The following is a 19,756-nucleotide window of genomic DNA, read 5'->3' on the forward strand; positions in this document are numbered from 1 at the left end:
GGTGTCTCAAATATACGTCAATCAAGTGGCACCTGCTAACGGGGCGGTGGATGATAGGTTTACATCTAAAAACGTATTTTTCAAACATTATTCTTTTAATTTTCTTTTTCTTTCTTTTGTTACTTTTTTTTTTCACGGTCCGCGATCTACCCGCACCACACTCGCGATCGACCGATTGGCGACCACTGGACTAAAGCATCGATTGTTTTAGCCGCAATGCATGTCCGGATATGGTGTTCATATGACATGAAATTAGAAAAACTTTTTTTTTAAATAAAATAATACTGTGCTTGCTTTTCTCTTTGAAAGTCATCACATAACGGCATTGTAATACACGGTTCGGCTGCATTACATATTACACATCTGCCGTAGTTCTCTATTTATAGAGCCCTGATGAGAAGACCTTTTGACAAACTGGAAGAAATCCCTTCAAAACTGAATACGTGACGTGGATCATAAATATATAAGCAATTAAACAACATCTTCCATTTCTTTTCACACAATACGTCTCCTTGCAGTGTCAACACTAATTCGGCTGACTTTTATATTTGATCCAATTGGTAGATAGGCTATATTTACACCACAACGGTGCACAGCTGATATAAAGGGATCTTTTTGTAGTTTTTAAAGATAGTATTTACTGAACTACCTTTCCAACTCCTCATGCTGTTGACTTTTACAGGTCTATACAGGTTCATGGTACAATGCATAAGCTTCACATCGAGAGACTGAAACTGTATTTTCCTTTACCGTTCTGTTTTAATTTCACAATAAAGTTAATGGTCATATTATGTTTGATATTATTATGTTTTATTAACTATACCACTGGGTTTTTAACCCACACCGCCTAGTGGTCAAAGCACGTTATTGAATTTTGTTGTTGAATACGTTTTATTTGATGAAAACATTTAAATATTAAGAGCCTACATACAAAATAGGGGTCAATGATAGAAATATAGAATAGAAAATATCAAGAAGATACTGTAGTGATCTCTACAATAAAACAGTTTAGTGACGTCCAAAGATGTTAACAGGAGGATGTGCAAAACAGACCAACTAATAAGGCTGGATTTAACTCAGGTGTAACTAAAGTCTGAAGGGTTAAGGGTTGTTTACATTTCACATCATTAATCAGAATCTGCAAAGTAACAAAAATAAATGTAGTGGAAAAAAAAGTAACATATTACACTACTTCGTTACTTTATGTAGAGAGTAACTCGTTACTTTACTCGCACGGCCGGCCCGCCCCTTCCTACAGGCAGATCACGCGGACTGCTAAAGTTTCAAATGTTCTCTTTAGTTCAGTTTCCATTGTCGCATAAGACTGATCCAGATAGCTCCTGAATGTTTTCCTATCTGATCATGGCTGTCCTCTGTCTCCTGCTATCTGTATTTTGTGCAGTATATCTCTGAATGAGGCTGATTCCACTTTGCAAATGGGCAACATTTCCTCAACTATGAAGGATGCTACAAGCCTGTCCATCTCTGCTTTGGTTACCGCTCCTCCAAATTCTAATTGTCGCTGCTTCGGAGTCAGTGGCGGTGCACTCACAACATCCTCACTCTGGGTTCGGGGGTCCTTAGCTATTAGCTTCACGTTAGCATGTGTTCTTAGCAGGTGCTTGTTGAGGTTTGACGTGGTGTTTACAGCAGTGGATAACAGCTTCTGGCCTGGACACAGTTTGCACCTCACCGTCACATTCCTGTCTATTTTTCGGACGAACTCAAAATAATGGGCATACCTCCACCCCTCGAAAGTTATCGCTGAATCAGCCATGTTTATGCAGCACTGCACGTGGAGATGTGGATGCGCAAGTCGCGCAGATTATGTACATATAAACCTGGGGCGGAAACCCCTCTTGTCTGTCAGTTTGATTATGACTGATTTTATAAAAGTAACGAAGTAACGCGTGTCAGGGCAATGTTAGTAACTGTAGTGTGATTACTGAATTATAAACGCGTTACACTCCATTACAGACAAAAGTAATATTATTACAGTAACGCGTTGATCTGAGCGTCCTCCAGGCTGTCCGACCCGGAGGCGTTTATTGTGCGAGGATGCTGCTGCGGCTGCACGGGAACCAGCGCCTCCTTGTGGAGCGTCGTGTCGTGGTGGTAGGAAACTAGCTCGTCGCTGAAGTTCACCGCTTCCACCGTGTTGTTGGTTGCATCCAAGAATGGTGGCGAAGGCGCGTCGGAAGTCTGCGTTGAAGGCGTAAATCACGGGGTTCAGGGAGGAGTTGGCCCATCCGAACCACATGAAAACGGTGAAGGTTGTGTCGCTTACGCATGGAGGGTCGCAGAACGGGATGTAGCAGTTCAGCACGAAGAACGGCAGCCAGCAGAAGACGAAAACCCCCATGATGATGGAGAGGGTCTTCAGGACTTTGGTTTCCTTCTTAAAGGACGACTTGAGCGAGGCTTCGTCGTTGGACCTGTGATGCTGATGCTGGTTTCTGTTCACGCCGTGGCCTTGGTTCTGCGCCTGCTCCGCCGCCCTCTCCAGAGACGTGATGCGGCGAATCTGCATCTGAGCGATCCGGTAGATGCGGGTGTACGTGGCGATCATGATCACCACGGGGATGTAGAAGCTGATGAGCGAGGAGGAGATGGCGTATGTTTTGTTCAAGTTGGCGACGCAGCTTTTGGCATTGAAGCCGATGCTGCTGTTCGTGAAGTTCCCGCCGTTTCCCACCGTCTTTTCCACCATAGATTCCTCCATGCCTTCCTGGTGCCAGTTGAGCTGCACCGGGATGAAAGATATGAGGATGGACAGCGACCACGCCACACCGATCATGACGAACGCCACCCGGTGGGTCATCTTCCGCTCGTATTTGAACGGGCTGGCGATGGCCCAGTATCGGTCCACGCTTATGATACACAGATTCAAAATGGACGCCGTGGAGCACATGATGTCGAAGGCGACCCACACGCTGCAGAATCGCCCGAACAACCAGGTGCCGGTGACCTCGGTGATGGCCTCCCACGGCATCACCAGCACGGCCACGAACAGGTCGGACACGGCCAGCGAGATCACAAAGAAGTTGGTGACTTTGGAGCGAAGGTGGCGGAAACGAACCACGGCGGCGCAAACCAGCGTGTTCCCGAGCAACGTGGACACGATGAGCAGGAAGAGGACGCAACCGAGGAGGATACGCAACCCTCCACCACCACCACTGCCTTCATCATGTTCCTCCTCTTCCTCACTTTCTGTCTCGTCCAGCTCCGACAGAACTTGGGTGAAATTCCACATGGTGTTGTTATCCATTTCTTCAGTATAAAGTGTTCATTGACAGGTGGTTAAAAAACAATCTTAAATCCAGCTGCTTCTGACGCACACACCGTCCTCTGAAGCCTCTGAAGAAGAATGAAGGAAACTGTCTTCAATACAAATCCATTCGTCTTAAAAAAAAAGATCCTTATGCATGTGGAACAAAAACATAATTTACTTCTTCCTAAATCTTTGCACGGGTTGATGTTAGTTTTTACTTCCTGCCTGCTTCTGGTCATTATTTATAGTGCTTAGCAGCGGTCTGTACTACTGTCATAACGACCTCTGAAATGTCCGGATTGACCAATCAGAATTGAGTATTCAACTAAACCTTGTAATAATTGATGATAAATTACCCTCTGTGCTGTTGTTACTTTATTTGTGTAAAAACATCTCTTAAAACCTAGAGCTTAAGACTCAATTAGATTTGAAATTAATTATTTCTCTAAAAAATGTTTTAAAACATTCAACATTTTTTGAAATACATTTAGAATTACAAATTCTTAAATTCTAATTAAATATTTTTGTAATTTAAAAGACCAAATGTCAATTATAATTTAATCAGAATAATACATACTTTACTAAATCTAATATTTTTCTATCAGCATATATTTATATAATTGTCTGTCTTTTTAAAAGTGATTTTTATGAACATTAAATTGTTTTGTTTTTTTTTGCACAAAATGTTATTATGTAGGTTGTTATGTGGCCCTCTGCTGGTTGGATTTATTATTATGAATTTTATTAAAAACATTTAACAGAATAGTTTTTTTATCCAGATGCAGATGAGCATTTCTCAATCCTCTTCTGACTGATGTTCATTAATAAAGAGTCTTCCTGTTCAAGAAGCTTCAAACCTGATGGTAGAAAACTCCAAACACCTTCGTTCTTGCTCACTAAATGTAAACAATCTCCCACTTCTATATTGTCTTAGCTGTAATTTAGCCTTGTTTTATTTGATATATTTGATATCACGATCATTTCTAACTATGTGCAAAACCTACCCACCTACCTACTTTCCTAAATACCTAGAAACACCTTTCCTAAATGTGGGATTAATAAAGTATATGTGATCTTATTTTTACTTCCTGCATCTGATTATCCTCGTCTCCTCTGAGATGAAAGGAGACTGAAGTAGAAGCTCTAAAGCTGCTGGAGTCATGCAGATTTAATGCAGATTGATTTACTAAAGAACTATAATGAACTCACATGATCTAAGTTTGGATCCAAGGACTTTTTAAACCTCAAGAAGTTTAAATGAGAGGATGAAGCTGAATTTAGACATACTTGCAATGCTCCAATACAGCCACTAGATGGCGCCACCTGTCTCCTGTTGTAAATCAAACTCCGCCACATGCAGCAAACCTCAACATCTATTTTGAGTTCATTCATCTCCTTTTCAAACTTTCACAGAAAAAGATGTCCTGATGAACACATGGTGTAGTTTGCAGCTGACTGGACCTTCTTGCAGCTGCATTAAAGTGTTGTTGATTTGCAGCTGTCCTTGAACGCACCTCAGAGGAGAGATTTCAAAATGTGCAGAAGTGCATTGAACAGTATCCAGTGGATCCTGTAGTATTTTTGACTTTGTATTTTAACCATCCAGAGTATTTTATATTGTTTATTTGATATAATATTCTTAATTTTTCCATGTTATTTGTAATTGTTGAATTCTCTTTTCTACTTTTTAAAGTATTTAAAGTATTGTATTATAAAGTCTGAACACACTTCTGCTTCTGTGACGAAAGAATTTCCCAAATTGGGATCAATAAAGTATCTCTGTCCATCCGTCCACCTACCTACCTATCTTGATGATAAATCAGTATAATTGGCAACAAGGTAAATACATATTATAGTCAAATATAGCAAGGCTGAAATCAAGAGAATCATCAAATCCCGAATGAATGAGAAATGTGAAGAGGAAGAGTGGGTTAGAGGAGTTTAAGGGCCTGTGTTTCTATAACGTTCAAAGGACAGTTGGAGAAACATGAGGGACAACGTGCATCAGGCAAATGTGAAAATTAGTTAAGTATAAAAGAGATATTGCAGAGGAGTTCAGCGGATGTAGAGTACCGGACTGTATTTAGTTTTTTTTTTTAAAAGGACAGGGATTATATTATTATTATGATAAGTATTTAAGGTGAAGCTGTGCTGATCCACACTCCGATCCAGCAGGGGACGATAAATGCACCTAGCAGCTGTTTGCCAACTGCGATTAAAGATTTATTTATATCAGAGAGTTTAGTTTTGCTGTTGTTTTTGATTGTTTTTCCCCAAGATGTCTGGTCCACACTCCAGTTGAGTAGGAGGTGGTAATACACGTTAAGTTGCCGCCTGCCGGAGACGAAGAAAAAGAAGAAATTCATGAATGCACCTCATAGGAGAGATTTCAAAATGGCGTCAGTCACAATAACAAACAAAGTGAATATAACGTTAAACTTAAAAAAATTGAGAACGTGAACAACGTTTTGGAAGTAATCTCAGGTGCTGCGTCGCAGCGTTCAGTGTAATTTGCTCACATTTGTTTCAACGCGTCAAAGAGCGACCAAGTAATTTCATTGGACGTAGTGTTCATTTCGTTGACTAAAACTATGACGAAATATGTTCGTCAATGACCTTTTATTCCATGACTAAAACGAGACGATGATGAGACGGCACCGACGGCAGTAAACAATAACTGTAACTAAATCAACATGCAATATCTTTGACGAAAAGTGACGAGACGAAAATGTAGTTTACTAAATAAAAACTTTGCCAAAATCTCTATTTACTTTGGTTGACGAAAAAGGAGGAGTCTAAATATTGTTGTTCACAACGTTGTGTCAGTTTTTCTCCCAGCAGTTCCATTTCCGGTGTTGCGGCTGGGCAGCAGTTGTGTGACTGCTGCGCGCAGCGGTACATCTGAATTACACCGGGCCAGCGGCACACTGAACTGTCAGGAAGACGTGGGTCTAACTCATGGTCTAACTAACATTATTTAACAGCGCAAGTGAGTGACGAGTTGTGTACAGACCCGACGGGTAATAATGGGTTAGCAGGGGTTAGCAACATTTGACCAATCACAAACATGGAGAAGCGTGCTGACAGTATATATATCATATGAAGAAGTTCAACTTTAAACATCCATGACTTAAACACTTTATCCAGGATAAAAGCAACAGAGTTGCACCTGCAAAGTGAATACAGCTGGTTAAAAAAAAAAATGTTTGAATGCATGCAGGTTTATGATATGAATGACTTTAATTACATTTGACTCGAGTGTTTCGTCAACTTAATGTGTTGCTTAAAATAATACTGGCTGCTAAGGCCCCCTCAGCGAGGTGAGGCCCCACGTCTGCGTGATATGCGTGTAGGGAGGGGCGGGCCTGCATAACATGCAAAGAACGTATTAAACGCATTGCACTTCTATTAGGGAATCACTACAAAGAACTTCTGTTCTGTTTTGTTTAAATAAACCACCACACACATGAAACTGTTACTATGAATAACACACACCATACGGGAAAACTCCTTAAAGAGCAACTTGCAGGTTAAAGACACCTGTGAATAAATGTATAGGAAAATTATGAATACACTAGATTTTCAAAAACATATACAGAAATATACACTACAGTGACATCTGGCGTCGTTTTAGTAAGACATTTTTACTTCCGCATAAAAAAGCCTTGGCACGTGACCTCCCGCGTGTGACGTAACATGGGGGAGAGCGGCCGGTCTAACGTAGTATAAACATGGATCACAATGCTAGTTTTGACACAGAAGAGGTTGAAAATATATATTCGAATGAATATGATTATAATTATGAGCCTGCTAGGCGTCCAAGAGACCAGGAGCAGCCAAGGATTAGAAGAAATAACAGCCATCGGAGAGAAATTGAGCTGTGGTGTGAGGAGAACCAGTGGAGAACAGAGCAGCTGTCTTGGTGAGTGACCGGCGTTAGCTACAGAATGTTAGCTAACGTCACATGACAACATTGTGAAGTTAGCTATCATATATCAGGCTATAACTAAAGTAGCATTGATAATATAGTAACGTTACTGGCAGGACTGTTGATACTGATCCATAACAGAAACTAATGCGCAAGTATCAGCCGTATCTCGCGTTACCTAATGCAACTCCACACTACATCTTACGGTGCCGTGTACCGGAGAGGAGAGAGAGAGAGCAGCGAAGGGGGGGAGAGAATACGGTTTTCTGCTAAAGCTGTGGAGAGTATGTGCTGCAGGGAGGTGGATGCACAACGCACCCAGGAACGAACGCTAGCTCCGGTCCTTTTCCTGTGAGGGAAACTGTGGAGTCGATGTCCTGACAGGCTGGAGTTTGTGCAACCTGCACAAACTCCAGCTCACAATGATTACAAATGGTGAAATGCAATGTAAAATTACCGAAAAAATACCAGCTCACTAAAACACAACCGCTCAAACCAACTACTACTGCAGATTAGGCAGAGAAGGAGTCCGAAAAAGTTGCTCCCCCATGTGACGTAATATGACGCGTTTGACGTGTGACGTTAAAAAAAAGCAGTTTTTAGTAGCAGAGCTCAAAACGGTTCCTTTCCCTCTGAATTCCTGCCCTTATGTCTTGTAAAACATATCAAATCCTGCATTAACTTTTTTTAATTGTAATTTTCAGGCAAGGTTAAGCATAAACGTAGTAAAAAAAAATAAATACCTGCAAGTTGCTCTTTAAGGCTAATCACACATCACACAGTGAACATGCTCTCACACTCACTGGCCGCTAAGGAGTAAAACGAGTGGCACTATTTGCACTCCATACCCTCTTGTTAATAACCAGTGGCAGCTTGCCAAGACTTGGGTTGCAGTCGAATAGTCCATTTTGCGTCAGCGCAACTTACATGGTACCAAATTCAACAAATACATTTAAATAATTGGTTAACGGCATAATAATAAGGACGATCGTCCGTTCTGTGATTCTCCAGAGCACACATGTTATGATATTAGGAGTCAGAGTTAGATGAGATCTCTGTCCCTTTAAGAGAGACAGAGAGAGAGAGAGAGAGAGAGAGAGAGAGAGAGAGAGAGAGAGAGAGAGAGAGAGAGAGAGAGAGAGAGAGAGAGAGAGAGAGAGAGAGAGAGAGAGAGGGGGGGGTGTGGCTTGTGCATGTGTGTTAGTGGATGGTAGAGCGACAGTGAGGGAACGTGTTTCTGGAAGTGAAATGAGGAAGCAGAAAAAAACAGAGGTCTGTGATGTATTTTGTGAAACAGAAGAACAGCTAAATAAATGCAGCGGCCTCCCAAGAAGAGCTCGCCTCTCTCCAGTGATTGAAGCTAAAGTGGGTTATTGAACCTGAAGCTTGTTGCTTCTGCCCTCCTCGACTACGGTCTGAGAGCCGACAGGAAAGTTCAACACACAGATGGCCAGTCCGCCCCTTTGTAGAATATTATTTCGATGAGAGATGAGCAGATCGCCACTTGGCTTTCAACTAAATAGGCCTACACAACCACGCAAAAACTGCGGCATTTGTACAGCTCCTTGTGGGTACTGCAATTAGTGAAGTGCTTTCCTCCGTGGTGAAACGATCAGCACTGCACCACGGAGGAAAGCGGCAGAAAGTCACCTGGAGATAAAGAGAGCGGGGCTGCGTTGCGTGCATGGCTTCCTTCTGCAGGTAACGGGGAGACGCGCTCTGGCGGCGGTCTCGTTCAGGATCCGAAAATACAATTTAAATATTTTTGCACACTTATTCCACTTATTCCTAGTGTGCCACTGGTTACGGTGCCGTGTGCCAATGCTGGCACGCGTGCCAGGGGTTGCCGACCCCTGATAGGAAAGGAGGTTTCCAACTTCCTTTATTACCTCCTTTAGTTTAGGAACCACTGGACCTCCCTTTAAGAAAGGAGAAGAGAAAATGCTGCCCCACAATGCCTTGCAGCTGCAGCTGCAGCATTTGCTGTAACACAACATTACATTGCATTTAGCTGACGCTTTTATCCAAAGCGACTGACAATAAGTGCATTCGACCAACAAGATAAAAACTTGAGGAAAACAGAATCATATAAAGTACATCAGGTTTCATAGAGCTAAATCATTTCAAGTGCTACTCAACTGGCTTTAGATAAGCCAGTCACCCGGCCGTTCACGGAAACAACCGATTATGGCAGAGAAATGCTATCATGAAAGTTACGGTGCTTATAAAGCATTTTAAAACGTATGGTAAGTTGCCAAAGTGCTTTGTTTTGAACGTTCATTAGTATTATAATCAAAAAGAGAAATATGAACGTTAGTTTTTACTGAAATGATCAAATAAAGTCAACATTTCACTGAGCTGTGTGGGGTTTGTTCAACTTTTAAAAGATGTTTGAATGGTGATATACACAGTGATAGGTGTTAACGACTTACGTATATAATAAATACATTTGTATTGATTTTAAGATATTTTCATACAATCATACGTATTCGGATCATTTGTATTAATGTGGACCGGAGGGAGAGGGTGCAGTGGCGGTTTTACGGGGTGGCACGGGGTTGGCAGCTTTGTTTTGAAAGAAAAGTTGTGGCTCATCGGACATTTATGAGAGAAAATCTCTAATGTCCGAGTGCAAGTGAATGCAGCACAAGACGCGAGCCTTGTAACCCCTCCCCCCTCCCCCCCTGGCGCGAGCTTGGAAATATGATTGGCGGCGATTTCATTTGAACGGGAGGACAGCGCAAAACGAGAAGCATTTCGGATCCAAGTAGACGGAAGGAATGAGGTATTTGCGGTCAGAGTATGGCTGGGGTAGGCTACAGCCATACCAAGAAATGGCTTAGCCCCACCATGAAAAATGATGTTAAAGTAAGCAAGATAAAGTCTGCCCACTCGCGGAGTAAATCACACAGACAGCAGTTAGTGAGATTGATTTCAGTAGCTGCTTGTCTGGAAATACCGAAGACTAGAAACGGTTTTGAAAACCTTTGTCACGTAGTGATCGTCTTCTCAATAGAACATCTTTGATAATGTCTTCTGGCCAATCAGAATCAAGATAACGGCGTGGTGTTGTTGCAGGAAGTCCCGACGGAGAATACTTTTGCTGTAGTACATCTCTATTTACATCGATACACAGTGATGCAAATTAGTCGCTTTTCGGCGCCTCCCGCTTTTTTAACGCTGCTTTGGGTGACTTGTGTAATTCGTGGAGAACCGAAGAGTTTTCGTTTTCGGGACGGGGGTCCGTTAGTCCGTCCGACTGACGGACAACTTCTCACTTCAAAAAAGAAGAAGACATCTAGATCGCAAAATAATTAAACAAGCGAGTGCCTGTTTTTCCTGGCCAAGGGCAGGTTCCTTCAACACAACACGAGCGTAACGTGTCTTCACATGGTTATGTCTTGTTAGAAATTAAAATCAATGTTTTAATGGGGAAATGTAGTTTAAACATGCTGTCAGTTTTAATGCTCTTTTATACTGAAAAACCAGAAATTCTTGTGCACAAGCAGTTAAGCTTTTAAGCTTTTATTCTGAAAATCCTTCATCTCCGGTTAGCATTTAGCATGTGGCTAATATACGATTTCCTGAAGAGGTGAATTTAGTAGCGAAATGATATGGAGTGGTGCAAACCGAAGCCTACTGATTTAACACTACAACTATAGATGTCGAGATACTATCATGCTGAATATTAAATGAAGGTACAGTTTATTTGAATACATTGTTTACAGACGAGAGTAGCATGTGACAACATCCGGAATGACCGGAAACCAAACGAGCCGAGAAGTATTGTTTAGAGTATTGATTACAGCGTTTAGAATGTGTTAAATGAAAAGTGATGAAAGAGAATATGAGGAGAAACGGCGTGTTAAGCATATATTGAATGTGAAAAGAACCTATCCTCTGTTTAAATGCAATAACGGACATTGGAGACGAGGTGAGCCGGCTGGCGGGGAGGAGCCAGCAGAGGATATATATAGCAGCGCCGGGGGAGAGATCCGCTGTCTTTCTTGCTCAGGAGAACCGGACCACAGCTGTTTGTCTGACGGAACAATATTCTGTCTGTAACACTACCGCGCCTTTTTTAATTAAAGTATCCCATTTGAATCTTTTCAGAGACTCCATTTAGTCTCATTTTAAAGCTTCTCTCCTGGACGCGAGAATAAAGAACACATTTTAACAATTGGCGAGCTAGCCCAGGATCTCGCAAAACCGGGAGAGACTACAGCAGGCTGCTTGCTGGACCCGCTGGCATCCGTTCAGCACACAGAGAGCTCAAATCAACTAGGTATGGAGAAACCTGTTATATCGAATTCTTCAATAGTTAATGTAGGACAATGTTAGTTCTGTGTGTTTGACGGCGGCCAGCGGATCCTGAAAATAGCTGTGCAATTTAAGTTAAAACAAGCCTAAATTGATAAATATTGGTAGTCTACCACGTGGCGTTGCTTTGTTACAGGCAGGGTGAGTTCAATTTCTTTTTTTCTATTTAACCCTGCATGCTATTCGTTTGTCTGTTAGTACATGTCGGCTAGAGGCCAATCACTATATGTGTCTTTTTTGGCGTTTTACGTTTTACGTGAATGGTTTTAGGCCATTAAGCAGTCGGGACTGCTTGAGGGAAAGACACAGCCAAAGTTTGAAGCTAAGGTTATTGGAGTGAGTGTTTTGTGTAACAAACAGCGTGAGGCTGTTTTAAAAAAGTCCTATTTCAAGGAAAAGGCCTGAGCAGTTTGAAGCTCTCAGTGGTTACACCATTCTGTTTTTCAAGACATTGCGTTGTGGATTACGGCAGGAAGTGCGACATTCGTGCGTTAGATAGACGATATTCTTCTAATTGTGTTTGCTTAGCGTCCTATTTGTCCCATAAATAGCGTGTTTAAACAGAAGAAATGACCATACTGGCTCTTAAAGTCAAAAAAATTTACGTACATGGGTAGAGGGCTATGACGTAAGGGTATGAGGCCCATTTATCATTGTAAACTAAATGGAAATGTTATTTTAAACTACAGTGTTGTGTGTTGAATTTACTAGACAAAATATCACCTCACCAATTTCAACTCCAGGTGTTTTCTCAAATCCCTTTGTTCTTCAGGTCAAAGGTTGGAAAACCAGTTGCCATTTTGTCTTGACCTCATGTTCACGGTGAGCCACGGCAGTCACCATTTCATGAAATGCTAATTGAAGTACTCTGTTTGCTTTAACACACTGAGGCTGGGCATTCCATCTTCTAAAGAACATCATACTTCTTGTTAGAGTTAGAACTATTGGAAGTACTTCTGCTGGCAAATGTGTATTGGCGGTTATGTGTTGTGTTGTTTAACCATAGTGTAAATTCCTATTTTAAAGATATTTTTGAGGAAACAACCGTTCTCCTTTGTCAAAAACGAGTCAGTTTTGAAACAGCTATTCCCTAGTGGATTAAGCTGGAATTTAAAATAGCGCACTCTGGTGGTAGTACAGAATTATTACCCAAATAGCGGAAACACCATAACATTGTGAATATTCTTCTTTGCAAATGTGTTTTGGCGGTTATGTGTTGTGTTGTTTAACCATAGTGTAAATTCCTATTTTAAAGATATTTTTGAGGAAACAACCGTTCTCCTTTGTCAAAAACGAGTCAGTTTTGAAACAGCTATTCCCTAGTGGATTAAGCTGGAATTTAAAATAGCGCACTCTGGTGGTAGTACAGAATTATTACCCAAATAGCGGAAACACCATAACATTGTGATTTTGAACCAAATTCATATTTCAAAGTCAAAACCATACACGGTACAACTTTATTTTAACATTTCATATTTTAATTTTGCATATTTTTTATATATTAATTAACTTTATTAATATTTTACCTTAAACTTAAAAAAAAAAAAAAAAAAATCTATAAAAATAATAAAACTTTGAGCAAAAAAAAAAAAAAAAAATTAAAGTTCGGACGAACAGCAACGAAGGTGATAGTCAGAAGATTAGTGCTTCATCTTTGATAGGTTAATACATAATTGGAGAACATGTCACCAAAACAAACTAAGTTGAGACTAGATGTAGAGCCAGGCTCAACAGCAGATATCAAAGGAAGGATACAAATCAGATCAGATGCCATAACAGCTCCAAAACTTAGAAAAAACATGGAACCACATGGAGAAACTGTTGGAACAATGGCAAACAAGAGGACTGTATCCAGCTGATGATCAACCAGCACCAGCCCTTCATGCAGGTCACTCTCTGAGAGAATAGTTCATATTTTCCCTCCAGTTTGGAGAAATATTATTTTATCATATGTTAGTTCAGCAGTGTCAACCAATCCTCTAATCCTAGAATTATTGAGACGCATTAGCGACACCAGGGGTATTGTTTTTCGCAGCAACGATGATGCATAATACCATGACAAAAGCCATTATTGAAACAAGTAAACTATTAGAAGTGCTAATTGCTGATTTTTTTATAGTGAATATGCATTTATACCATCAGAAAACCATAAATCATACGATATTTTTGTACCCCTTGTGGGTACACGGAGAATTTATATTTCTTTAATGCAACGTTATGGGTTTTACATGTCCTGTTCAGAATAGGGTAATCATTGCAATATTAATTGAGCATTTTATGCTCAAAGGAGGGAGTGTCATGATTATACAGATATGTTGATTTCAGTGACGTTGTAGTTAATAAATAATAACATGTAGTCAACAAGAGGTATGCCGAAGCTCGGGCCTTCTCCAAGGAGGGAGTGGTCCAGTTTTAGATATTAGACAAATAGAAGTGGATGAATATGTCAGAACTCTGAGTAATATTATGCAAGTTTTGTCTACACAGCAGGCTAGGAAAACTACAGAGATACCAGACGAGACACCAGAAGAGACTCCTGTTCGGCCAGGTGATTGGGTGAGGGTGAAAGTTCACAAAAGACAGTGGGCTGATCCCCGGTGGACGGAAGCGTGAAAGGTTGTAACAAACTTCACACGCGCTCCGGTTTAAAGGTAAAGAAAAAGGAGCAAATTGACACCACCTCACACATTGTCACCCTTCACTGGCAACTTCCAGAACATTATTGGGAGTTAGGACTGATTTGGCAGAGCTGGAACAAAACAATAAATAGAAATAAGATAAAGATAGAAACAGCTCAAAAGACAAATTGTCTATAGATTTTTATAGATTGTACATTAATGTGAATACCTATTTTTTGTTTTACATCTGTAAAAAGAGTCCAATTTGTTATGTTATTTTTGTACTCATTATTTAAATTCTGTAACAGACACAACCAGGTTTAAAATAGAGATGATGAGAACAAAGCCAAACCAATTGTGGGGTCCCCTAGGGATAAGAGTCGGAATAGCATTGTTGATTGTGCTCATTACACTTGGCACCTTTCTGGTTGGAAGGGGAGTACAATATTATGTAAGGCATGGATCCATTAGTTCACTCATAGAATGCCCACATCACTAACAAGACTCCAGCTGTGTTTCAGAGACTTTCACTTATCCTCAGAGCCAAAAGATCAGCTGAGCAACAAGAGGAGGAGTTAGAAATACTCGGTCCCAAACAAGAGGCGGTTATAATCAAGATGATTCACCCCCTTATATGCAGTTCTTGTATCAAATGATGAGATGGGTTTAAGTGATTGGGATATGTAAGTGATGGGGATTTACAGATTAGGGGAATCTCTAAATACACTGGATCCATGTTTTAGTCTGTACCAGAAACACCCCCTGTTAAGCTATGAACAACCGATCGGTGACATGAGCACAATTATTGAAAATGATTGTTAGACACAGGCTACTAACCCACAAGTACAGCTTTGTACGTACAAACTCTATGAACAAGATTCCCCAGCAGATAGTGGCGACATTGCAGATATGTCCAGTCACAAAAGTTACTACGGTTCTAAATAACAGTGAGATTTAAAGTGATGGAGAAAATATGGAGACGTTCTTTTATAGTGTGTGAAATATGTGGTGCTTGAAACATCTAGGTATTTAAGAAAATGGTTTCCTGAAAGAGTTAATTGGAATAAACATGTTACAGTGGGTGAAGGCAATGTTTAGGGATATGGTAAAATTATTAGTAGACATGAATTGTGTTTAGATGGCATTTAACAACTAAGATGGATAGTAAGATTAGGAAAATAGAGTGGAAAAGGTTGGATTTATTTTACCTCAGTGTGTTAGAATTTAACTATACGTAATGCCTCCCGAGATCTCTCTCTCTCTATCTCTCCGCCTGTCAGACCGCTACGACCCCATCGTCCAAGCAGACAAAAGACCTCACCACGGAAGACTCCTCCTCCTCCATAGAACAGACAGAGAACCAGAGCTGAACCAACAACTCCAACGCTGCATCCAGAACTATCTCCACCTGAGGCACCAAGAACCAAAACCAGGTGACATAAAAAGGCACACTCTCATCGGTCCCCCACAGGACATGAAGTTCCAAGCTGAGCCACAAGATTTGGACACAAGAGCAGAGTGTGGGACATGAGAGCAGAATACGCCCTCCATGCAACAAAGTAGAGACTAAAGGAGGAGATGAAAAGCAAAGCAAATGGGACACTGAAAAGAGTTACAGCGGAAGGGTCCAAGCGCAGATGGACTGAGGAGAAGGTGGACGGAGGAGAGGAAAGAACGGAGGAGTTGGCATGGTCCGGCAGAATGTGAGGGGGTCGTGGCTTGACAACCAGAGGGGGAGAGAAGGAAAAACGGGAGTGAGTGAGTTTACACATAAACACACTTATTCACCAACGAGAAATACGTAAAGAAAAAGATTTATTAGCCATGAATTAATCAATTGGTGAATTTATAAAGAAAGAAAGAGGAAACTATTAAATAACCCTAAAAACACACTGAGGGTAGAACATATTATTCAATCTTTTCATCATATGAACAAATTATTCTTTAAGAGTTTTTTATTCATGTGTGAATTTGGGTAAGATTTAATTTGTTACAGTATAGACCTACAGTTTAAAGGGATGGTTTTAGTAACCACTCTATAAAAGCAGACAAATCTTTATTTGTATGGAAAATGTTAAAGGTAGAGCTAGTACCAAGCCAAAGATGGTGTTCCAATCTAGAGTATTGATTTCTCCATTGTAGCATGGTTATTACCTCAGGAGGGAAGATTAAGGTGGAAATAACATTTGTTTTTCGTCCAAGATGTAGAGTTTTAAAATGACACTGGGCAAAGAGCGAAAGCAAAGTTTAATTTAAAAAAAAAAAACTAATGTAGTTGGGAGTAATACATGCGGGGCCTTGGATCACTCATTGTGATGGTGTATATTTGTTACAACAAACATCGTTTAGGGAGAAGGGGTCGCTCAACCCACCCTGCAGATGTTTTAAATCTTACTTGCAGCTTCAGAGGGAGCGCACGGCACCAGAGTATGAGTTTTAAAAGACAAGCGCCACCAGCTCCTAAAGGTCATCCATTCACCAGATGACCTGACTTTTAGAGATGTTATTTAAAGGAGAAACATATCTGCCATAGGTGTAAATTCCTGAATTAAACTACAAACCATTAATGAAATGACTTCTGTTTTTAAAATCCTTGTTAAAGGAGGGAGTAATTATCACATGCTCGGGCACCCAAGGTTCCACACTGTAAAAGGGGTTAGCATAGTTATTTAAGTAGACCATAATTGAAAATAAATTGGTATAATGAGTTATTGATATTCCACCGGTTTTCACACCATTTCAGGGACTTTATCACTGCATTAGAACAGACCACCCAAAGGTACTGAGTAGGAACTTTTAAGTGATGAAACTCTACAACTGTTGTAACTGACCAAAATCTTCTCCCAGAAATGACTGTCTAGAATGCCGTACCCCAGAGTAGAACGTACCGATTGATCACGACGGCCCCTTCTAGAGAACATATTACTTTCATACCTTAAATGGTATGAAAGGAGGGAGGGTAAATTTCTCAGGAGGAGACAGTTACAAATGCTAGCAGAACAAGACGACCCACCCCGTATACAGATGTGGATGACAATGATGAGTTAGTTTAAATGATATGGATGTTCGGAGATGAGATTGATCAATGAATGTCCAGCCGATGTGATTCTTTAAATGATGAAATCATGTGAAGAAGTGAGCAAAATTAAAATGGAGTGAATCCATTTCAATTTACTTCATACTATTCCAAGATAGTATATTTTTATTATTCCAATTAATTTTACACTATTCTAAGATAGTCCATTGTATTTGACATTATTATTTTATACTATTCTAATATGGTAGATTTCATGTTGTATAAATCATTGCTATTCTAAAAGGGTTTGTTTCTTTTCACTTTGAAAAAACAAGTGCCTTAACACTGAGTGTGGTATGAGAACGGTTTCTGTGAAAGGAGGGAGGAAGAAATGTTCTGATACCAAGCCATTGCTGCTATTTTGAAGAATGATATTGAATGTAAACACTAGAAGTTATACACAAGGGAAAACTTTTATGTTTGAACACAGACAAGAATTTATTTTGTATTTTTGTAAAGCCGGCTGTAAAACCATTCCATTTGATTGTATGTTTGTTAATATGAGATATGTAATATGCAAAGTTCAGATGAAGAACTCATTGATTTCAGTATTATACACACCTTTTAGGTGTGTAAGGAGGGACTGTTAGAAATTAAAATCAATGTTTTAATGGGGAAATGTAGTTTAAACATGCTGTCAGTTTTAATGCTCTTTTATACTGAAAAACCAGAAATTCTTGTGCACAAGCAGTTAAGCTTTTAAGCTTTTATTCTGAAAATCCTTCATCTCCGGTTAGCATTTAGCATGTGGCTAATATACGATTTCCTGAAGAGGTGAATTTAGTAGCGAAATGATATGGAGTGGTGCAAACCGAAGCCTACTGATTTAACACTACAACTATAGATGTCGAGATACTATCATGCTGAATATTAAATGAAGGTACAGTTTATTTGAATACATTGTTTACAGACGAGAGTAGCATGTGACAACATCCGGAATGACCGGAAACCAAACGAGCCGAGAAGTATTGTTTAGAGTATTGATTACAGCGTTTAGAATGTGTTAAATGAAAAGTGATGAAAGAGAATATGAGGAGAAACGGCGTGTTAAGCATATATTGAATGTGAAAAGAACCTATCCTCTGTTTAAATGCAATAACGGACATTGGAGACGAGGTGAGCCGGCTGGCGGGGAGGAGCCAGCAGAGGATATATATAGCAGCGCCGGGGGAGAGATCCGCTGTCTTTCTTGCTCAGGAGAACCGGACCACAGCTGTTTGTCTGACGGAACAATATTCTGTCTGTAACACTACCGCGCCTTTTTTAATTAAAGTATCCCATTTGAATCTTTTCAGAGACTCCATTTAGTCTCATTTTAAAGCTTCTCTCCTGGACGCGAGAATAAAGAACACATTTTAACAGTCTCGTCTGAAAGGAGTGTAGACTAGACTAGAGTGCTTACGGAGAGCACCGGAACGCCGCTCCAGCTCTTCAAATATTGCAGTACCCATAAGGAGCCGTACACATGCCGCAGTGTTTGCGTGGCTGTGTCTTTAGTTGTAAGCACAGTGGCGATCTGTTGTTATTAGCATCTGGTTAGCTAGCTATGCTAACGAATTTAAAAGAGCTTTTCTACAACCAGGTGGAAGAGAGCTCTCTCCTGAGAGGCTCAAATAACCTCAGCTCAGTGAGGTTAAGGCACACCTTGATATGATCATTATAATTATTAATGAGACATGAAAAACAGGTATAAAATACTATATGACAGTAACAAAAAGTTGTTAAAAATAACAAGAATAGAGTTTAAAAGGAGTGATTTGTAAAATATCCAAAAAGAAAGATCTGCTTACAGTTCTGTTTCAAATGGGTGTTGAAAGATGTACCCATAGATCTCCTCATGTTGCTCTCAAAGTGCACCAGATTGATGCTTTTAACATGTTTTAACTTCAATATTTAAAAAATAATCTTCCCGGGGGAGCATGCCCCCGGACCCTCCTAGAGGAGGTTAGGTCCCCCCAACTTAAATCATGTTAACATGGATACTAAATGCATTTGCACACATCTTGTGTCCATATCTTTCTGTTTTGGTGGTCATGCCACACCGTGCACATGCATGCATGCATGCATGTGCGAGTCATGGTAAAATATCTGGATTCAGAGGTTGTTTTTTCTTTGCAAAGCATGAAAGAAAGGCCAAATGAATTGGCTGTGATTTTTGTTTTTTTAAGCAGAGGTTGAGTTCAATAATTTGTACGGCCCTCGGAGGATTTTGTAAAAATTGAAAGGAAAAATGTTCCCCACCTCTGCTGTAAATAATTTAAAAAAAAATTGATTTATAACATCTCTGTCTCTATTGATCTGAGTATATTTTAAAGAATAGCTAGTTAATTAAAGCATTATAGCACAGGCCTTTGTCAGATGGTATATTACGCTGTTTTTTTCCTGCTTCGAATAGTTCTCTCTTTTTTCACCATACCTGTGTGTGTGTGTGTGTGTGTGTGTGTGTGTGTGTGTGTGTGTGTGTGTGTGTGTGTGTGTGTGTGTGTGTGTGTGTGTGTGTGTGTGTGTGTGTGTGTGTGTGTGTGTGTGTGTGTGTGTGTGTG

At 40.3% G+C, this 19,756-nt stretch overlaps 1 protein-coding gene, 1 long non-coding RNA gene and 1 pseudogene across 3 annotated transcripts in view; 1 reads left to right on the top strand and 2 right to left on the bottom strand.

Moving 5' to 3' along the window:
- The window catches only part of LOC307044266 (uncharacterized protein), a 29,986-nt gene that overhangs the window by 7,806 nt on the left and 2,424 nt on the right, over nucleotides 1–19,756 (bottom strand). The gene's annotated exons all lie outside the window — the stretch shown is intronic.
- Nucleotides 1,993–3,268, bottom strand: LOC307044684 (D(1)-like dopamine receptor; annotated as a pseudogene). Its single transcript has one exon. The product of its transcript is annotated as a D(1)-like dopamine receptor (transcript).
- LOC307044292 lies at nucleotides 10,604–18,504 on the top strand. The gene is made up of 2 exons (XR_013809600.1): nucleotides 10,604–14,170; nucleotides 15,418–18,504. It is a non-coding gene; the product is annotated as an uncharacterized lncRNA (long non-coding RNA).

This window comes from Notothenia rossii, assembly GCF_949606895.1.
Source record: "Notothenia rossii genome assembly, chromosome: 6".
In the NCBI taxonomy this organism is placed as follows: Eukaryota; Metazoa; Chordata; class Actinopteri; order Perciformes; family Nototheniidae; genus Notothenia; species Notothenia rossii.